The sequence below is a fragment of the Pipistrellus kuhlii genome, unplaced genomic scaffold, assembly GCF_014108245.1.
Source record: "Pipistrellus kuhlii isolate mPipKuh1 unplaced genomic scaffold, mPipKuh1.p scaffold_m20_p_3, whole genome shotgun sequence".
Classification (NCBI taxonomy): Eukaryota; Metazoa; Chordata; class Mammalia; order Chiroptera; family Vespertilionidae; genus Pipistrellus; species Pipistrellus kuhlii.
Window position 1 is genome coordinate 48,130,193 of NW_023425529.1, and position 21,114 is coordinate 48,151,306.

General features: G+C 41.8%; 1 protein-coding gene and 1 long non-coding RNA gene across 3 annotated transcripts in view; one reads left to right on the forward strand and one right to left on the reverse strand.

Annotated features, from left to right (window-relative positions):
- Nucleotides 1–21,114, forward strand: part of LOC118729499 (inner centromere protein) — a 52,281-nt gene that overhangs the window by 11,202 nt on the left and 19,965 nt on the right. Inside the window, exon 1 of one of the 2 annotated variants that reach the window (XM_045588133.1) lies at nt 20,370–20,615. The exons of the other annotated variant lie outside the window; for it this stretch is intronic. The gene's annotated coding sequence lies outside the window, so the exon portion shown is untranslated. Of the gene's footprint in view, nt 1–20,369; nt 20,616–21,114 lie in introns of those variants that run through there. 2 annotated transcript variants of the gene reach the window in all.
- LOC118728877 lies at nt 13,932–18,107 on the reverse strand. Its single transcript, XR_004991035.2, has 3 exons — nt 17,967–18,107; nt 14,007–14,011; nt 13,932–13,946 (listed from the first exon to the last, which is right to left on the reverse strand). It is a non-coding gene; the product is annotated as an uncharacterized LOC118728877 (long non-coding RNA).

Here is a 21,114-nt window from a genome sequence, read left to right on the forward strand (position 1 = left end):
ATATCTTAAAGATGCTAGAATTGATTAACATTGGGAAAAAATATGCATAACTTATCACATGAACAGGTTAAGAAAGGAAATCTATTTGCTCCTCCTGATCATTGCAGAAAAAGTATTTGATAAAATTAAATACCTATTCATTTTCAAGGCTCCTAGCAAGAGAAGGAACATTTCGATAAACCTGATACAGGCTTTATTAGGGAACAGGTCTGATATAAAAACTTCCATTAAATATTTTATTGAAAGTTTTTTTGTTTTAAAATAAGTCTATTTTTAAAAAATACTTTTTTAAAAAAAAATTGATTTTGAGAGAAAGGGAGAAACATCAGTTATGTGAGAGAATTATTGATAAGCTGTCTCTTACACATTCCACACTGGGGGATCGAACCTAGAACCCAGGCATGTGCCCTGATGGGCAATTGAACGGTGACTTCTTGGTTCATAGTACAATGCTCAGCCACTGAGCCACACTAGCTGGGCCTTATTTGAGGTTTTATTGTCCAACTAGAGGTCCTGGTGCATGAAATTAGTGCGGGGGGGTGGGGCGCGGGGGGGCGGGCCTCCCCTCAGCCCAGCCTGCACCCTCTCCAATCCAGAACCTCTTGAAGGATATCCGACTTCCACGTAAAATGCTTCCTTTAGGGATGTGGTCATTTTCTGGAATAATTCAGTCTAATAGTGGTTTTTATTAGCATTTCCCTAATATCTAATGATCCTGAGTACCTTTTCATGTGCATATTGTCCTTTGGATGTCTCTGGTGAAATATCTATTCAAATCGGACATCCCTCTCACAATCCTGGGCCACTGGCTCCTAATCGCTCATCCGCTTGCCTTCAAACCAAATAAACCTCCAACCCTAACCAAGTCAAAGGAGAATTGCCTTTCCACAGAATACACCCGAGTGTGGCTTTGATATTTATTTCCCCATCGTTGCCCTTGATGTTCATTTTAATCCCAAAATGAAAAGTGATATTTTGTGATACAGCCAGCCTCTAGACTGCTCTCAGCACTGTATCATAATGCTTCCACATAAAATGCTTCCTTTAGGGATGCGGTCATTTTCTGGAATAATTCAATCTAATAGTTGCGGTTTTAATTAGCATTTCCCTAATACCTAATGATCCTAAGTACCTTTTCATGTGCATATTGTCGTTTGGATGTCTCTGGTGAAATGTCTATTCAAGTCTTCTGTCCAATTTAAAATTGTGTTATTGTCTTAATATTGAGTTTTTAAAACTTCCTTATATATTCTAGATATAAGTCTTTTATCAGATATGTGATTTGCAATATCCCAGCCATTGGCTTGTTTTTAATTTTCTTTTTTCCCGTCTATATTTTATTGATTTTTTACAGAGAGGAAGGGAGAGGGATAGAGAGCTAAAAACATTGATGAGAGAGAAACATCAACCAGCTGCCTCCTGTACACCCCCTATTGGGAATGTGCTCATAACCAAGGTACATGCCCTTGACCGGAATAGAACCTGGGACCTTTTAGTCCACAGACCGATGCTCTATCCACTGAGCCAAACCAGTTTCAGCTTGTTTTTCATTTTCTTAATGGCATCTTTTGAAAGTCAGAAGTTTTAAATTTTAATGAAATTCACTTTATCATATTTTTCTTTTATGGTTTATGCTTTTGATGTTGTGTCTAAGAACTCAGCCCATCATGAAGATTTTTTCCTATGTTTTCTAGAAGGCTGTAGTGTTAGCTTTTAGATTTAGTTTTATGATACATTTTGAATTAATTTTTTGTGTGGTATGGAGGTAAAGGTCTAAGTTTTGTTTTGTTTTACATGTGGATAGCCAATGATCTCAGCACTATTTGTAGATAAATTCTTTCCTCATTGAATTATGTTGGTATCTTTGTTGAAAATTAGCCATAAATATAAGGTTTTCTTTCTGGTCTCTCAATTCTGTTCCATTGATTTTAATTTCTGTCTTTACACCAATACTACTTATCTTGTTTACTTTAGCTTTATAGTAAGTTTTGAAACCAGTTCATATAAATCTTTCAACTTTGTTCTTTTTTGAAAATATTTTTTGTTTTACTAGGTCTTTTGCATTTCCATCTACTTGTCAAGTTCTGCAAAGAAGCCTGCTAAAATATTGATAGGAATTACATTGAATTTATATCAATTTGGGGAAAATTACATCATAGCAATTATTTCTTTAATTTCAGCATTGTTTTATGATTTTCAGTGTCTTAAGTCATACATTGTTTTATTAAATGTATTCCTAAATATCAAATTCCTTTTAATACTATTATGAATGGAATTGTTACCTTAATTTCATTTCAGTCTCTTTATTGCTAGTGTATAGAAATAGAATCAATTTTTAAAAATTAAAAAAAATTTTTTTTAATCCTCAGCTGAGAATACTTTTACCCCCATTGATTTCTGGAAAGAGTGGGAGGAAGGAGAAAGGAAGAGAGATAAAGAGGAACACTGACCTGAGAGCGACATATCTACACATGTTCCTACTGGGGCTGGGGAGCCTACAACCGAGGTACGTGCCCTTGACCAGGAATTGAACCTGCGGCCCTTTTCTCTATCCACTGAGAAAACCGGCCAGGGCTACAGTTGATTTTTGTATGTTGATCTTATATCTGATGACCTTACCAGACTAGTATATTAATTCTAGTAGTTTTAGTGTAGATTCCATAGTGTTTTCTACATATACAATAATGTTGTTTGTGAATAAAGACAGTTTTACTTTTCTGATCTGGAATTCTTTTTTAAAATATACTTTATTGATTTCAGGGAGGAAGAGAGAGGGAGAGAGTGATAGAAACAACAATTATTAGAATCATTGATTGGCTGCCTTCTGCATGCCCCCTATTGGGGATTGAGCCCAACCGGGGCACGTGCCCTTGACTGGAATTGACCCCAGGACCCTTCTAGCCATTGAGCCAAACCAGCTAGAGCTGATCTGGAAGTCTTTATGCTATTTACTTTTGTTGTTTATTTTATTTATTTTTTAATATGTTTTATTGATTTTGTACAGAGAGGAAAGGGGGGGGGGAAGGATAAAGAATTAGAAACATTGATGAGAGAGAAATATCGATTCAGCTGCCTCCTGCACACTCCCTACTGGGGATGTGCTCGCAAACCAAGGTATATGCCCTTGACTGGAATTGAATCTGGGACCCTTCAGTCTGCAGGCCAACGTTCTATTCACTGATTTCAAACTGGTTAGGGCAAGAGTCAAATTTTTTAAACTTAAACTTCTTTTTTAAAAAAAATATATTTTATTGATTTTTACAGAGAGGGAGAGAGAGGGATAGAGAGTTAGAAACATCGATGAGAGAGAATCATCAATCAGCTGTCTCCTGCACACCCCCTATTGGGGATGTGACCGCAACCAATGTACATGCCCTTGACCAGAATAAAACCTGGGACCTTTCAGTCCTCAGGCCTACATTCTATCCACTGAGCCAAACCGGTTTCAACTCTGGATCTGCTTTTGTTCATCAGTTTATGTTGTTCATTATTTCCCATAGATGAGTGAGATCATGTGATATTTATCTTTCTCTAACTGGCTTATTTCACTTAGCATAATGCTCTCCAGTTCTATTCATGTTGTTGCAAATGGTAGGAATTCCTTCTTTAAAAAAAAAAAAAATTATTATGCCCAGTGGGTGTGGTTGAACATGGACCTATGAACCAGGAAATCATGGTTCCATTCCTGGTCAGGGCACATGCCCAGGTTGTGGGCTTGATCCCCAGTGTGCGGTGTGCAGGAGGCAGTCTTTCTCATTATTGATGTTTCTCTCTCTCTCTCTCTCTCTCTCTCTCTCTCTCTCTCTCTCTCTTTCTCTTTTCTCTCCCTCCCTCCCTTCCTTCCTTCCTTCCTCCATCCCTTCCTCCCTTCCTCAATCCCTCCCTCTCTCCCTCTCCCTTCCTCTCTGAAATCAATATAAATATATATTTTAAATTTAATTATGAATTTATGAACTTTAATAATTTTGATTTGTTTATAATCTTTGCAATTGTTATTCTTTTTGATGCTTAAATTATCCCACCTTTGGCAGTCATAATCCCTTCTAATTTACTCTTGAATTTCTTCGCACCACCCTAGTAGTTTGTGGGTTTTATTTTGATGGTTGACAGATTCTCTTTTTTTATTATTGATTTCAGAGAGGAAGGGAGAGGGAGAGAGAGATAGAAACATCAACAATAAGAGAGAATCACCGATCAGCTGCTCCTGCACTCCCCCTCTGGAGATCAAGCCTGCAATCCTGTCATGTGCCCTTGATTGGAATCGAACCTGGGATTTTCTAGAGGGCAGGCCAACTATCCACTGAGCCAAACCAACCAGGGCGACAGATTCTTTTACTAACAATAAAAACTTCACATTTGTTACAATAGAAACATAAATGCTTTAATGAATAATTAAATGAAAACTCGGAGCTCGTAGGGTTTTTAGTATGTGCTAGGTTTGATGTGTATCTTAGAAGAGCTTGCTAGAATCATTAGGGTATAACTGTAAAAAAGTAATTTACTGAATAGCTTTCCCAAATAGTAGTTCCCCTGAAAATAAAACAGAAAGTAAAATTTCTACTTATGTCTACATTTATTTATTTACCCAGGAGTATGCCCTGGCAGGAAATTGATTCGTGACTTCTTGATTCCTAGATTGACACTCAGCCATTGAGCCACACCAGCCAGGCAGGCTATACCTACATTTAGATATGACTCACAACACATATCAAACTTAATTTTATGACTTTGATATTACCTCTTATAAGGTACTCATTAAAAATTCAAATCTCATTTTGAGATCATTAATTCGAGGTATGCAGTAAAACAGCCCAGCAGTTTTTTTTTTGTTTTTTTTTAGCCCAGCAATTTTTGATAGTTTCCTTGCCGACTAGTATGAATATGCCTTGTATATTGTTTTTTCTCAATTTTACCATTGTATCTTTCAGGTATATTTCTATGAGTAGAACTGTTAAGTTGAAGGGTAAAAGCATATGTAATTTTGCTAAATAGGGCGAAAAAAAGGAATTATGTAATTTTTCCCTTCCACAAAAAGAAAAATATAAAAGTGCCATTTTAAAACAATATCTCCAACAGTTTGTTGTTAGGCTTTTGGATTTTTGACAGTCTGATAGCTGAGAAATAGCGTGTCTCCGTGTAGTTTTAAGTTAGCATATTTTTATGTTCAACAACACATTTTAACACGTTATGATAGCGAGCCTCCATTAACATATAAAGAAATAGGCCATTCGCTACCTAAAATGTAATGAGTTGGCTATGACCCTTGAACTGCAGATTTGTAGTAGAAAGGAATAAGACAGAATATCTCATACTTATAAAATGCTTTGTAACCAACAAAGTACCTTTAACCATCATTATCCGGTTTGACTGTCATGTGTAGAGGTTCAGAACAGTCCTCCCCACAGTATGCTACTTTGGCATGTGAATTATTTTGAGCTGAAGGCAATCAAGCTCCTGCAGGCTCACAAGAAACATTTAGTTCTCCCTTAAAGAATTTAAATTAGGGGCCTTGCCCATAATTAGAGTTATCACTAGAAATATTTTTTTATGACCTACCGATAGGGCAGGGCAAACTGTCTTAATGACTGAACATCTGCTTTTCTTATTGTCCTGCAATGACCTTCTCCATTCTGAAGCCCAAGGTAATCCTCAGCTTAGAATGTCAAATAGAACACCTTTTCCTTTTCTGTCTTTGAACCTTTTATGTGTTTGGGGTCTCTGATTCTCTCTGTATGTGGTGTTCCCATGCATACGTATATATTCAATTTATTTTCTCTTATTAATCTATCTCATGTCTATTTAAATATTAGACCTACTGAAAAATATCTTGGAGTGTTCAGGGACATTTCTTCCTCCCCCATACACGTGATAATCTCTGAGAGAGGTCAGATATTATGTTCATTTTTATAGAAGAGGAAACTGATATTTTATTTAATTAAAAAAATTTAAAGAATATTTTTATTGATTTCAGAGAGGAAGGGAGAGGGAGAGAGAGTTAGAAATATTAATGATGAGAATCACTGATGGGCTGTCTCCTGCACATCCTTTGCTGGGGATTGGGCCCACAACCGGGCATGTGCTGTTGACTGGAATTGAACCTGGGACCCTTCAGTCCGCAGGTCAACTCTCTATCCACAAGCCAAACCAGCTAGGGCAGGAAACTGATATTTTAAAATATTGAAAATTTCCAGCTTAGTACAGCAAATGGCAGAGCTAGGTTTAAATTTCAAACTTATGATCAGAGTACAAATTCTATGCTTTGTTTTCTTGTTACAGTATTTGCTAAAAGATGCATGACCTATACTACCCAGGAGATGGCAGTGTTCTCTTAATATTCATTGGGAATTCGCTTTCCCATTGGAGATACTTAAAAGGAAGTGAAAATTGTATTCTTTCAGCTAACATTCCTGAGCATAAAGTGTGTTTAGAAGTTAAAGATAAAAGGATTCATGAAGTTGGTGTTTGCTTCCTAGGAGCTCACAGTCTGGGTCCAAGAGGTGGGGCAATCAAGCAGAGTTAAAAACAGAAATTTTGTACAAAATGCCAAATAAGCTAGGGACTACAAATTTATTTTTAAAAAAGTAACATATTTTGTTCAACAGCTTTTGTTTTATTTATTTATTTATTTATTTATTTATTTATGTATGTATGTATGTATGTATGTATGTATGTTTTTATTGATTTCAGAGAGGAAGGGAGAGAGAGATAGGAACATCAATAATCAAAACATCAAAAAGAGAGAATCATTGATTGGCTGCCTCTGCACACCCCACACTGAGGATCAAACCTGCAACCCCAGCATGTGCCCTCACCACTGAGCCACACTGACATAATTAACTCCCCCTCCCCCTCAAATTCATAATTAATTTTAGACATCAGTTCATAGTCTGGGTTATTTTACCTCAATGGCTGTCAACTTGGACCGACTGTAAAAACTTAGAGTTTTGTATTAGTTCATGTAAAATAGAATTTATTTGGTACTGTCTACTTTTAGAATAGAGAAATGGTGTTATATCGTAGGATGCATGGAAATCCCACATTTTTTCTTACATACATTTCTATTTCTGAGAGTAATAGGACTCTAGCAAAAAGGGAGTTGAGGTGTCTTATATCTAGTATGCGTTGATGTTCTGTATTATATATTATGTTTTCTTTTTTCCTAGAGAAAGAGATGGTTCATCAATTTCCAGGAGATTGAAAGTTATGAAAAGAAGTTCTGAATAATCAGATTGTTTGGAAGGCAGAGAATGAAAAGAAATGGATTGAAACTTCTTATTTGGTATTTCTAGTTATAAAGTTTAGTCTGCCTAGTTCTCATATAATATTTTCTTAAAAACATCTTTTAATCTTTAAATTCCCTAGAATATGTTTTTTATTGACTTGATAAAGAGGACGGGAAAGAGAGAAACACGAATAAAAGAGAAACATCGTTTGCCTTCCTTCTGCGCCCTGACTTGGAATTGAACCAGCCACCTTTTGGTATATGGAGCTACACTCCAGCCAACTGAGCAACACTGGCTAGAGTCTTTTAAAATAATGGTTGGACTTTGTCCTGTGCACCAAAACATTGCTGGTTCAATTCCTGGTCAAGGGCACATGCCTGCTTTTCAGGCTCCATCCTCAGTATGGGGCATGTAGGAGGCAGGCGATTGATGTTAGGCTCTCAAATCACTGTTTTTCCTTTTCCCTCTCCCTAAAAATCAATTAGCTATTCTTTAAAAAATTTATTGAGTTTATTAGGATGACATTGGTTAATCAAATTATATAGGTTTCAGAGAGGAGAGAAACCAAGATGGCGGCATAGGTAAATGCCTAACTGCAGCCTCACACAACAATTTCAAAAAATACAACTAAAATATAAAGTGGACATCATCCAGAACTACAGGAAAGTTGACTGGAAATTCTACAACTAGAAGGAAAGAGAAAACCAGAAGGAAAATCAGAGGAGCTGTAAAAGCCTAAGGTACGAAGACACAGTGCACACGTGGGGAGAGGACTGAGCTGGAGAGAAGGGGGCGGCTGAGTGCCTGGTTGGCGTTCCCCAGCGGGAAGGAGATAAAAGCTCCAGACTGTGTTAAGCCCCAGTTCCGACTGCATTAAACCCCAGTTCTGGGTGAGACCCTGGGACCCAGGCTCATGCAGAGGGATTCTAAGCTGTAAGGTGGAAACTCAGGGTTGCCGCGAAAAGCAGAGCCCCGGAGTCGTGCACATTGCATGCAGATGATGAACTGTTGACTGTACCACTGGAAGCCCTAGCGGGAAGGAGACAAAAGCTCCAAACTGTGCTGAGCTCCAGTTCTGACTGCATTGAACCCCAGTTCTAGACCAGACCCTGGGGACCCAAGCTCATACAGAGGGAATCTGGGCTGTAAGGTGGGAACTCAGGGGAGTGGCGAAAAACAGATTGTGCCACTGGATTGCCCTAGTGGGAAGGAGACAGAAGCCCCAGACTGCACTGAATCCCACTTCCAACTGCACTGATCCCCAGTTCCGGGCTCATTGGGGGAGAGACTAGACTGTCTGGTAGTGGGTGAAACTCGAGGGCACCTTTCTCTCAGAGGTGCTTGCAGCCAGTACCAAAGCAGCGAGTACCAAAGCAGTGAGTACCAAAGGACACTAAGGAACACAGACTCAGGAACCTTATAGGGCTTCACCTTGAAACTTCGCCCCATCCAAGTTGAGCACAGAGGCTTTTGAATAAGGCTGTCTCCCAGCATAGACACAGCTGATCTTCACAGCCATTGGCCTGGAGATCAGTTCCTCCCAGTGATACCAACAACAATTAAGATGTAACTACAAAAGGCTGTACACACAGTCCACAAAAGGGTGTACCAAGAGTGTCTACCTCAGATAACTGGGAGGTTGACCCACTGAACCATATAGGACACTTTAACACACAAAGCCACCCTACCAACTCAAGGAAGCAGCGAAAATGCTGAGACAAGGAAACAGATCACAAACGAAAGAAATGGAGGACAAAAAGTGACTGGATATAGAGTTCAAAACCACGCTTATAAGGTTTTTCAAGAATTTCCTAGAAAAGGCAGATAAAATAAACGAGACCTATGAGGATATGAAAAGGGATCAACTAGAAATAAAGAATACATTGTCTGAAATAAAAAATATTATACAGAGTCCTAAAAACAGAATGGAAGATCGCAAGAATCAAGTCAAAGATATGGAACACAAAGAGCCAGAGGACACTCCTCCGCAGAAGCAAGAAGATAAGAGAATCCAGAAAGTTGAAGATAATGTAAGAAACCTCTGGGACAACTTCAAGTGAACCAACATCAGAATTATGGGGATCCTAGAAGATGAGAGAGAGCAAGATACCAAAAACATATTGAAAGAAATAGTGAAAGAAAACTTCCCCTACCTGGTGAAAGAAATAGACTTACAAGTCCAGGAAGCACACAGAACCACAAACAAAAGGAACCCAAAGAGGATCACACCAAGACACATCATAATTAAAATTCCAAGAGCAAAAGACTAAAAGAGAATATTAAAAGCAGCAAGAGCAAAGCAGGTAGTTACCTATAAAGAAGCACTCATACGATTGTCAGCTGACTTCTCAACAGAAACCATCCACGCCAGATGGGAATGGCAAGAAATATTCAAGGTGATGAATAGCAAGAACCTACAGCCAAAAATACTCTATCCAGCAAAGCTATCACTCAGAATCGAAGGCCAGATAAAGAGCTTCACAAATAAAAAAAAGCTAAAGGAGTTCATCACTGCCAAATCAGAATTATATGAATTGCTGAAAGGGGTTCTTTAGGAAGAGGAAGAAAATAAAGATAAAAAATTATGAATAACAAATATGTAACTATCAACAAGTGAATCTAAAAACCAAGGAAATTAAAAAAAAATCTGATGAACAATATTAACTGTTGAATATAATAGAATCAGAGGTATGGAAGGGGAGTGGACTGATGATTCTCAGGGAAAAGAGGAGGGGGTAAGGGAAGAGACTGAACATAAACTGTGCACCTATGTATGAGGACAATGGGGGGTGGGGAAAGGGCAGAGGGTGGGGTGAGAACCTGGTGGAGGGGGAAAAAAATGAGGAACTTTTGTAATAATCTGAACAATAAATTTTTATTTAAAAAATTATATAGGTTTCAGGTGTACGATTATATAACACATCATCTGTATGTTATATTGGGTAGTCACCACACCAGTTCAAGTCTCCTTCCATCACATCCATCCCTCTTTACCTGCGCCACCTCCCCTCTCCCTTCCCCTCTAGTAATCACCATACGCTGTGTGTCTATGAGTTTTTTTCTTTCTTTGCCTAATCCCTTCACCTTTTCCACTCCCCAAGACCCATCCCCTCTGACTCGTATAACCTTTTGAATGTAACTAAGATACCAGTTTTTGGAAATGTTCACTTCAGATCACCAAATCTGGGTTATACAATACCCAGAGGGTACATGCTGGGGTCAGTAGAGGAATTAATCATAATGGAGCTAACAACTATTGAGTGTTTATCAAGTGCCAGGCACATTTGTTTGTTTGTTTGTTTGTTTGTTTAATCTTTTGTTAATCCTCACCCAAGAATATTTTTCAATTGATTTTTAGAGAATGGAAGGGAGCGGGGAGAGAGACATTGATTGGTTGCATCCTGTACAAGGCCCCAGGGATGGAGCCTGAAACCCAGGTATGTGCCCTTGACCAGAATAGAACCTGGGACCCTTCAGTCCACAGGCCAAAGCTCTATCCACTGAACTGGTCATTTGCCTAGGGCTCATATTTAAATTTTTGAGGAAACTCCATACTGTTTTCCATAATGGCTGAACCAGTCTGCATTCCCACCAGCAGTGTAGTAGGGTTCCCTTTTCTCCACATCCTCACCAGCACTTGTCATTTGTTGATTTGTTGATGGTAGCAATTCTGACAGGTGTGATGTGACACCCATTGTCGTTTAATTTGCATCTCTGTGATGATCAGTGATGTTGAGCATTTTTCATATGTTTCTTGGTCATCTGAATGTCCTCTTTGGAGAAGTGTCTATTTAGGGCCTTTGCCCACTTTTTAATGGGATTGTTTGTCTTTCTTCTGTTAAGTTGTATGAATACCTTATATATTTTGGATATTAACCCTTTATCAGATGTATCATTGCCAAATATGTTCTCCCATACAGTGGGCTCCCTTTTTGTTTTGTTGATAGTTTGTTTTGCTGTGCAGAAGCTATTTATTTTTATGTAGTCCCATTTGTTTATTTTCTCCTTCTTTTCCTTTGCCCTACACAGTGGTCGGCAAACTCATTAGTCAGCAGAGCCAAATATCAATAGTATGATTGAAATTTCTTTTGAGAGCCAAATTTTTTAAACTTAAACTTCTTCTAAGGTCACTTCTTCAAAGTAGACTCGCCCAGGCCGTGGTATTTTGTGGAAGAGCCACACTCAAGAGGCCAAAGAGCTGTATGTGGCTCATGAGCCACAATTTGCCGACCATGGCCCCAGGAGATGTATCCGTAAACATATTGCTATGAGAAATGTCTGAGATTTTGCTGACTATGGTATCTTCTAGGATTTTTTTATGGTTTCATGACTTACATTTAAGTCTTTTTCCATTTTGAGTTTATTCTTATATGTGGTATAAGTTGGTGGTCTAGTTTCATTTTTTTTTTTTTTAATCTATCCATTTTCCCCAACACCATTTATTGAAGAGACTGACTTCATTGTATGTTTTTGTGTCCTTTGTCAAATATTAATTGAGTGTAATGGCTTGAGTTGATTTCTGGGGTCTCTGTTTTGTTCCATTGATCTATATGCCAGGGTGCCTCTAATTTCTGAGCCTTTCTGTAATTTTATTTATTTTTTATTACTTTAAAATATATTTTATTGATTTTTTACAGAGAGAAAGGGAAAGGGATCGAGAGTTAGAAACATTGATGAGAGAGAAGCATCGATCAGCTGCCTCCTGCACACCCCCTGTTGGAGATGTGCCCGCAACCAAGGTACATGCCCTTGACTGGAATCGAACCTGGGACTCTTAAGTCCCCAGGCCGACACTATCCACTGAGCCAAATTGGTTAGGGCAGCCTTTCTGTAATTTTAGAGGAGAATCATCTTTTTCCTTGTTTTCCTCCTATTAGATTTTAGTTTTTCTTTTTCTTTTCTAAGTTATATATCATTTATCTTTCTGGTCTCCAGCATCTAAAATGTTGGGATCTGTTATCTGTTTTTTTTGTATATGTCCTTTTTATACTTCTAAAATTTATGACTTTTTTATACCCTTTATAATAATTTTAGTGGGATTTGGGAGGCTTTAGAGAAAATTACATATATTCAATTAAAAATCTCCTATTCACTCTTCATCTCCTTCCAATCTGTCCCCACTGTCCCACTAAAACAGGTCATCATAATCATCAGGTATGTTTTCCTCTAGCTTTATTCAGATATAATTGACATATAACATGTGTAAATTTAAGGTGTTGCAATATAATGATATGATACATGTACACACTGTGAAATGTTTACCATATGGAGTTAACACATCCTTCACTTCACGTATTTATTTTGTTATTGTTTTTGTTATGGTGAGCTCATTAAAGCTCTACTGTCCTAGAACATTTCAAATATACAATACAATATTGTTAACTGTAATCATCATGCCATACATTAGATTCCTGGAACTTACTCATAACTGGAAGTTTGTACCTTTTGATCAATATTTCCCCATTTCCCCCACCCCTCAGCCCTTGGCAGCCATCATTCTACTCTGAGTTTGATGTTTTTAGATTCCACATATAAATGAGATCATACAATATTTAGCTTTCTCTGTTTAACTTATTTAGCAAAATGCCCCCCAAGTTCTGCCAAGTTATCGCAGGGTTTACCTTAATTTTTTTATGTCTGAACTAGAGGCCCAGTGCATGAAAATTCATGCACAGAAGGGGAGGTGTCCCTCAGCCTCGCCTGCCCCCTTTCACAGTCCGGGAGCCCTCAGGGGCGAGTGGTGACCTGGAGATTAGGGGAAGGTGACGCCCCATCACACCTCTGCTGCTGCCACTGCCAGCAGTGCAAGCCTTGGCTGGCCCTGGTTACCTGAGCCTCTGGTGACCCTGGGAGGTTGGGCAGTTACCATCAAAGGCTTGCCTGCACCTCAGGTTGGCTCTGGAGGTGAGGGGTGGGCTGAACGGACTAGGGGACTCTGGAGGCAGGCACACAGGGCAGGCCCAGCCTTGCTGTGCACCTGTCACCCCAGTGGGGCTGAGGGGACTGGGCACAGCCATTTTGTGGCTTTGGGCACCGCCATCTTTGAGGTCAAGGCAGTCCATTAGCATAGTCCCTTCTTTATTGGGTGTGGGTGCTGCCATCTTTGCGATGGCGTGAGGGTCATCAATGAGCATATTCCCTTTTTATAGATAGGATAATATATAATTATCTATACTAATAAAAGGGTAATATATTGCCAAAACCGGTTTGGCTCAGTAGATAGAGCATCAGCCTGCAGACTGAAAGGTCCCAGGTTCGATTCAGGTCAAGGGCATGTACCTTGGTTGTGGGCACATCTCCAGTGAGGATTGTGCAATAGGCAGCAGATTGATGTTTCTCTATCATTGATGTTTCTAACTCTATCCCTCTCCCTAACTCTCTGTAAAAAAGTCAATAATTATATATATATATATATATATATATATATATATATATATATATATATATATATTTAAAGGTTAATATGCTAATTAGGGCAGATGTCTTCTGGATGTCCATCTGGACAAAGCCACAGTGGTTGTGAGGCCCAAGGCTTGGGCAGCTGTGGGCTCAGGCAGCCCAGCAGCTGCGAGGCCCAGTGGCAGCAGCAGCGGGGTGCTGGAGGCAGCGCCTTCCCCTGATCAACCTGGTTGCCTCCAGCAGAGGGAGGCCAGCCTACAGCTTAGGCCTGCTGTCTGGAATGGGCCTAAGCCATCAGTAGGACATCCTCTGAGGGCTCCCAAACTGTGAGAGGGGGCAGGCAGGGCTGAGGGACCCCCCTCCAGTGCATGAATTTTTGTGCACTGGGCCTCTTGTCCTATATAATAAAAGCCTAATATGCAAATTAACTGAATGATGGAACGGCCTGTGGAACAACCGGTTGCTATGATGTGCACTGACCACCAGAGGGTAGACGCTTAATGAAGTAGCTGCCCCCAGCCTGCAGGCCCCAAGCCAGCCAAGTCAGGTGCCAGTGGGGGCCCCCCAATCACCCCGCCAGTTGCCCCGCAGAGAGAGGTGACCAGTGGCGATGGTGGGGGGTAAGACTGGCAAGTAGGCAGTGCCAGGCCAGCCAAGGCCAGTGCCAGCAGGGGCCCTCAGGTTACCCCACTGGTCGTCCCTGGCCCTGATTGCTGGCCAGGCCTAGAGATCATACCCATGCACGAATTTTGTGCACCAGGCCTCCAGTGTGTGTGTGTGTGTGTGTATCTCACATTTTCTTTTTTTTTAAAAAATATATTTTTATTGATTTTTTACATAGAGGAAGAGAGAGGGATAGAGAGTTATAAACATCAATGAGAGAGAATCATTCATCAGCTGCCTCCTGCACCCCCCCACTGGGGATGTTTCTGCAACCAAGGTACATGCCCTTGACAGGAATCGAACCTGGGACCCTTCCTGAGCCAAACTGGTTTCAGCTGTATATCTCACATTTTCTTGACCTATTTATCCATTGATGATGGGCACTTAGGTTGTTTCCATGTCTTAGTTATTGTGGATCATACTGCAATGAACATGGAAGTACAGATACACTTAAGATAGTGATTCCATCTCCTTAAGATATATACCCAGAGTGGGATTGCTGGAACTGATGAAGTTCTATTTTTAATTTTTAGAGGAAGCTCCATACTATTTTTATTTATTTTGTGGATGTGAATGTGTGTGTTTGTGGGTGTGTAGGTCAAGACTGTGTGTGTGTGTGTGTGTGTGTGTGTGCGCGCGTGTGTGTGTTTTAATATATTGATTTTTACAGAGAGGAAGGGAGAGGGATAGAGAGTTGGAAACATCGATGAGAGAGAAACATTGATCAACTGCCTCCTACACACCCCCTACTGGGGATGTGCCCACAACCAAGGCATATGCTCTTGACCAGAATCGAACCTGGGACCTTTTAGTCCACAGGCTGACGCTCTATCCAATAAGCCAAACTGTTTAGGGCAGGTCCAGACTATTTTTAATTCTACATTCCCACCAATAGTGCTTCAGGACTCCTTTTCTTCACATGTGTGCCAGCATTTATTATCTCTTGTTTTTGTTTTTGAAAATAAGTCATTCTTACAGGGGCTGGGGATCAAACCTGCAACCCAGGTACATGCCCTTGACTGGGACTCGAACCTGCGGTGCATTGTAGTTGTGGGCTAATGCTCTGGCCACTGAGAACACTAGTTTGGGCACAAAGGGAAGGTTTCTGACAGAAATTAAAGGTGCTGCTCCAGTGAGCACATGAGTGATAGGAGAGAGAAACAGCCTTCCTGCTTATATGGAGAAAGTTGTGGTCTGGATGGAAGACCAAAGCAGCCACAGCACTCTTAGGCCAAAGCCTACTCCTGAGCAAGGCCCTCACTTTCTTCAATACCATGAGGCTGAGAGGTGGAAGCTGCAGGAGGAAAGTTGAAGATAGAAGTTGGTTTATGAGACTTAAGGAAAGTCTGTATATAACAGTGCCAGGTGCAGCTCTGGCTAATGTGGCTCAGTTGGTTGAGTGTCCCAGGCACTGAGAAGAGAAGACTCCAGTTTGATTCCAGGTCAGGGCGCATGCCCAGGCTGGGGTCTTCATTCCCAATAGGGGGCAGGGCGTACAGGAGACAGCCAATCAATGATGTTCCTCTCTCATTGATGCTTCTCTCCCTTCCTCTCTCTCTACATTCTATAAACACACACACACACACAATTTTAAAAGTACAAGGTGCAGCAGCAATTGCTCATGTAGAAGCTGCAGCAAGTTCTTCAGAAGATCTAGCTGAGATAATTAATAAAGGTATCTGTACTAAACCGGATTTTCAATGGAGACTAAACAGCCTTGCAATGGAAGAAGATGCCATTTAGGACTTTCATAGCTACTAATGCTGGTTTCAAAGCTCCAAAGGGCAGGCTGCCTCTCTTATTAGGAGCTAATGTAGCTGGTGATTTTAAATTGACGCCAAAGATCATTTACCATTCCCCAAATCCTAGAGCTCGTAAGTAGATTTACGCTAAATCTATTCTGCCTGTGCCTTGTCATGGAACAATCAATTCTGGATGACAGTATATCTGTTTACAACATGATTTATTAAATATTTTAAGCCCACTTTTGAGAGCTACTGCTCAGAAAAAAGATTCCTTTCAAAATAGTACTGTTCATTGACAATGCACCTGGACACCCAAGACCTCTGAGGAGATGCACAGGAGATTAATGTTGTAATCATGGAACACAACCTTCATTCTGTCAGCCCATGAGTCAAGGAGTAACTCTGGTTTTCAAGTCTTGTTATTTAAGAAACGAATTTCAGGCCTGGCTACTGTGGCTCCGTTGGTTAAGCATCATCCCGAGCACCGAAAAGATGCCAGTTTGATTACGTCAGGGCACACGCCCAGGTTGCGGTTTTGGTCCGGGTTCGGGAGGTGGGAACAGGAGGCAACCGATTGATGTTTCTCTCTCAACACCCATGTTTCTCTCTCTCTCTCCCTCTCCCTTCCCCTCTAAAAAACAAATAGAAAAAAGAAACACATTTCATAAGTCCGTAGCTGCCATTGTCAGTGATTCCTCTGAGGGATCTGGGCAACGTAAACTGAAAACCTTCTGGAAAGGACTCACCGTTTTGTATGCCATTAAGAACATTGAGATTTATGGGAAAAGTCAAAATACCAACATTATCAGGAGTTCAGAAGAAGTTGATTCCAACACTCGTGATGACTTTGAGGGGTTCAGGACTTCAGTGGAGGCAGTAACTGCAGGGATGGTGGGAAAAGAAAGAGCCAGAAAATCGGTAGAGCCAGAAGATACGACTGAATTGCTGCAATCTCATGATAAAACAAATGAGGAGTTACTTCTTACAGATGAGCAAAGAGAGTGGTATTTGAGATGGAATCTACTCCTGGTGAAGATGCTGTGGAGATTTAAATGACAACAAAGGATTTAGAATATTATATAATCTTAGTTGATAATGCATTGGCAGGGTTTGAGAGGATTGACTCTAATTTTGAAAGAACTTCTATTGTTGCCGAAACCGGTTTGGCTCAGTGGTAGAGCGTCAGTCTGCAGACCGAAAGGTCCCAGGTTCGATTCTGGTCAGGGGCATGTACGTTAGCTGGGGGCACATCCCCGGAAGAGGGTGTGCAAGAGGCAGCTGGTCGATGTTTCTCTCTCATCGATGTTTCTATCTCTCTATCTCTCTCCCTTCCTCTCTGTAAAAAATCAATAAAATATATATTTAAAAAAGAAAGAAAGAAAAGAACTTCTGTTGTTAATATGCTATCAAACAGCATCACATGCTATAGAGAAATCATTTATGAAAGGAATTCAGTCCATGTGGTGAATTTCATTGTTGCTTCATTTTAAAAAATTGGCCAGATACTTCAGGAGCCACGGGCTTCTGTGCAGAGATGGCCAAGTCCCAGAACCACAACCACACACAACCAGTCCTGAAAATGGCACAGAAATGACATCAAGAATCCCTGATCACAAAGATATGAATCCCTTAAGGGGGTAGACCTCAAGTTCCTAAGGAAGATGTGCTTTGCCAAGAAGCACAAGAAAGGCCTGAAGAAGATGCAGGCCAACAACGCCAAGGCCATGAGCGCATGTGCCGAGGCCTTCAAGGCCCTCGCCAAGCCCAAGGAGGTCAGGCCCAATATCTCAAAGGGCAGCAGCAGCTAGCTCAGTCGACTTGCCTACATCACTCCAAGCTTGGGAAACGTGCTTGTTCCGCATCTCCAAGGGGCTCAGGCTCTGCAGGCCAAAGGCCAAGGCCAAAACCAAGCCCAGGCTGTGGGTGCAGTTGCAACTCAGGCTCCTGATCCCAAAGGTGCCCAGGCCCCCACGAAGACTCCACAGTAGAGGCCTCGGTCTGCCGACGTGATGTGAGGACGGAAGGACTGTTGGGACCTCTGGGTTGCTGTCTGCATGGAGCTGGTGTCCTCCTTTGCTATTTGAACAAATAAACCTGCGGCAGGATCTGTCAAAAAATAAAAACAAGAAATTGGCACGGCCACCCCAGCCGTTAGCAGCCACCACCTTGGTCAGTCAGCAGCCATCAACACTGAGGCAAGACCCTCCACCAGCAAAAAGATTATGACTGGCTGAGCTCAGATAAAGCTTAGCATTTTTTAGCGATAAAGTATTTTCTCAAGGTATGAACAGTACATATTTTTAAAGACATAATGCTATGCACACTTAATAAACGAGGGTATAGTGAAAACATAACTTTTATATGCACTGGGAAACCAAAAAATGTGTGTGACTTGCTTTATTGCAACACTCACTTTATTGTGGTGGTCTAGAACCGAAGGAACCTGCAGTATCTCCAAGGTATGCCTGTCCTGATAAAGGCGGGGAAATACCTGCTTTAACATACTTTAGCCTGAGTAAAGATTTAAAGGAATGTTTTTATGGATTTTTAAAAAAACATGCTTTTATTGATTTTTAGAGAGACAGTGGAAGGGGGGGGGAGAGAGAGAAACATCAACGAGAGAGAAACATCATCACTGACCCGCTGCCTCCTGCACCTCCCCAGCCGGGTACAGAGCCCGCAGCCCACAGCCCCGGGCGTGGGCCCTGACTGGGAGTCGGACCAGCGACCTCTTGCTCATGTGTCGATCGATGCTCAACTGCTGAGCCACACCAGTGGGCAAGACTTTAATTTTGAAGTTTGCTAAAGGTCAGAGGCATGAAATATAAAATGCATCTTTTACATGAATTGCTATTCTTTGGAGGAAGAGTTCCCTCTTTGATATTTATGGTTCTGTTATCTGCTGTTACTAGCCCAATCCCTCACCACCACAACCAAAAGGAGAGCCCTGCTGTCTGGTGGGAAGCCGTCCCTGAGTTCCTGTCAGACAATCCAGTTTCTCCCCAAGCGCCTCCATTCCCCAACACTTCCAGGGGGAGCTCAGAGGGAGCGAGTCGAAGTTCACGCCGGGGCCTTTTAAGAGGGACCTGGGTCTCCTGCAGCCTCAGTGTCTTTGTGAAGGAAGAAAGATCGGGTTTGCCGGCATTGCCAGCAAGTCACTCACTGGACGCCAGGAGAGCGGCCTGGAACTCCCTTGCAGCTCTCGGACGTGACCAACCCTGCTGCAGTCCTTGATCTCGAACTTCTAATTTCCACAAGTGTGAGGACAATAGGTTTCTGTCACTCTGTTTATGGTACTTTTGCTACAACAGCCTTAGTAAATATATAAAGACTTTGTATCGCTTTCCCTGTCAAACACCTTCCAGTTGCCAATCATACTTTCTGTATGGAAGATTTAGCTGAATGAAGTAAGGCAAAGTGCAAGACTCCCTCCCTGTGATAGTGGCGGAAAGAGAATATTGGGGACCAGTTGTAATTGTAAGAAATATTAATCATGCTCTGTTAACCGTGATTGTTTTGTTCTGATTTTTAAAAAGCACTTTCTAAGCTGGCTGGGAATTGCCTGTGGGACCTGGGAGCTCACCTGGAAATGCAGTCCATCCTCCCCATCAGGAAGTTGCCATTTATCATGGAAACATTAACCTGTTGCAGAAACCAGAGCTGCCAGCCCTTTGAAGACCCATAGCCCTTTGCATATCACTAAGCCCTTTAAAGATCCCCAGGCCTTTGTATGTCACCAGCCCAGTGGTCGGCAAACTCATTAGTCAACAGAGCTAAATATCAACAATACAACAGATTGAAGTTTCTTTTGAGAGCCAAATTTTTTAAACTTAAAACTATATAGGTTACATTGTTATTAATTAGGTTACTCCTAAGCTGGCCTTTGCTGAAAACTCAAGGGGCCTGAAGAGCTGTACTAGCCCTTTGGAGACCTCCAGCCTTTGCATACCCGCAGGCCTTTGCAAATCCCAAGACCTGTCAACAGCCCATTTGGCATGCATTTTGCCTACTTCCCCGTGTAATCTTTGTCTTTCTACCCAATATAAGCAGCTGGCTTATAGAGGGTAGAGAGCAGATTTTTGTGGCTGACCTGCTGCAGGCAGTATTGGAATAAATGCTCATATATGATTCAATCTTCTCTGTTTTAATTGGTTCAAGTAGTGACAGGCATCATTGACCTGGTGACTGTCCCTAACACCTGGACCAGCGTTACCTGGGAGATCCAGGAATTGGCACCAGGAGGATACCAGAGGTGCCTGCCACGCCCCTGGATCCTTCACAGTGCTTGCTGGGTCTTACAGTTCTGGCCTGCGGAGCCTGGGCCAGAAGCTTCAATACTTCCTTTCCCCGCCCATAGTCCCACAGACTGCCAAGCCAAGCAGCCAATAGGTGGCCTGACGGGCGATTTCTTGAATCCCATAGGCGTAGAGTTTTGCAGCCGCCCTTGTCAAGTTGCCAATTGCTCCAGCCTCCAGTCAGCTTTGCACATTTCCCTTGCAGGCGGGGAGCCGGGAGCTTGGGAGCTGAGGGTCTGAGACCATGGGACTTGGATCTGAGTAGCACTTAGGAGATGCTGTGCAACAGAGTGAGTGTGCCCCGGTGGCCGGCGGCGGAGGAGTGGGGTGGTGAGCAATTTGTTACTCCTTCTGTGAGCTCCAGTCAGGGAGGGTGGGCGGCCCGGGGGGGGGGGGGGGGGGGCGTGACCCCCTGCCCGCTTCCCACCCGGGGAGTGGACCGGTCACCTCTTTCCCATGGTGAGGTGGCCTTCCTTAGTCCTGAGCCTGAGATGACACCCCCTCCCCTACCCCCCATCTTCCACCTAGGTCAGTGGTTGGCAAACTCATTAGTCAACTGAGCCAAATATCAACGATACAACAACTGAAATTTCTTTTGAGAGCCAAATTTTTAAAACTCAAATTATATAGGTAGGTACATTGTTATTAACTTAATTAGGGCACTCCTACGCTCGCCTTTGCTAAAAACTCAAGGGGCCAAAGAGCCGCATATGGCTTGTGAGCCTCAGTTTGCCGACCACTGACCTAGGTTACCAGGTTCTGAGAAAGTCACCCCTAGGAGGCCGTTGG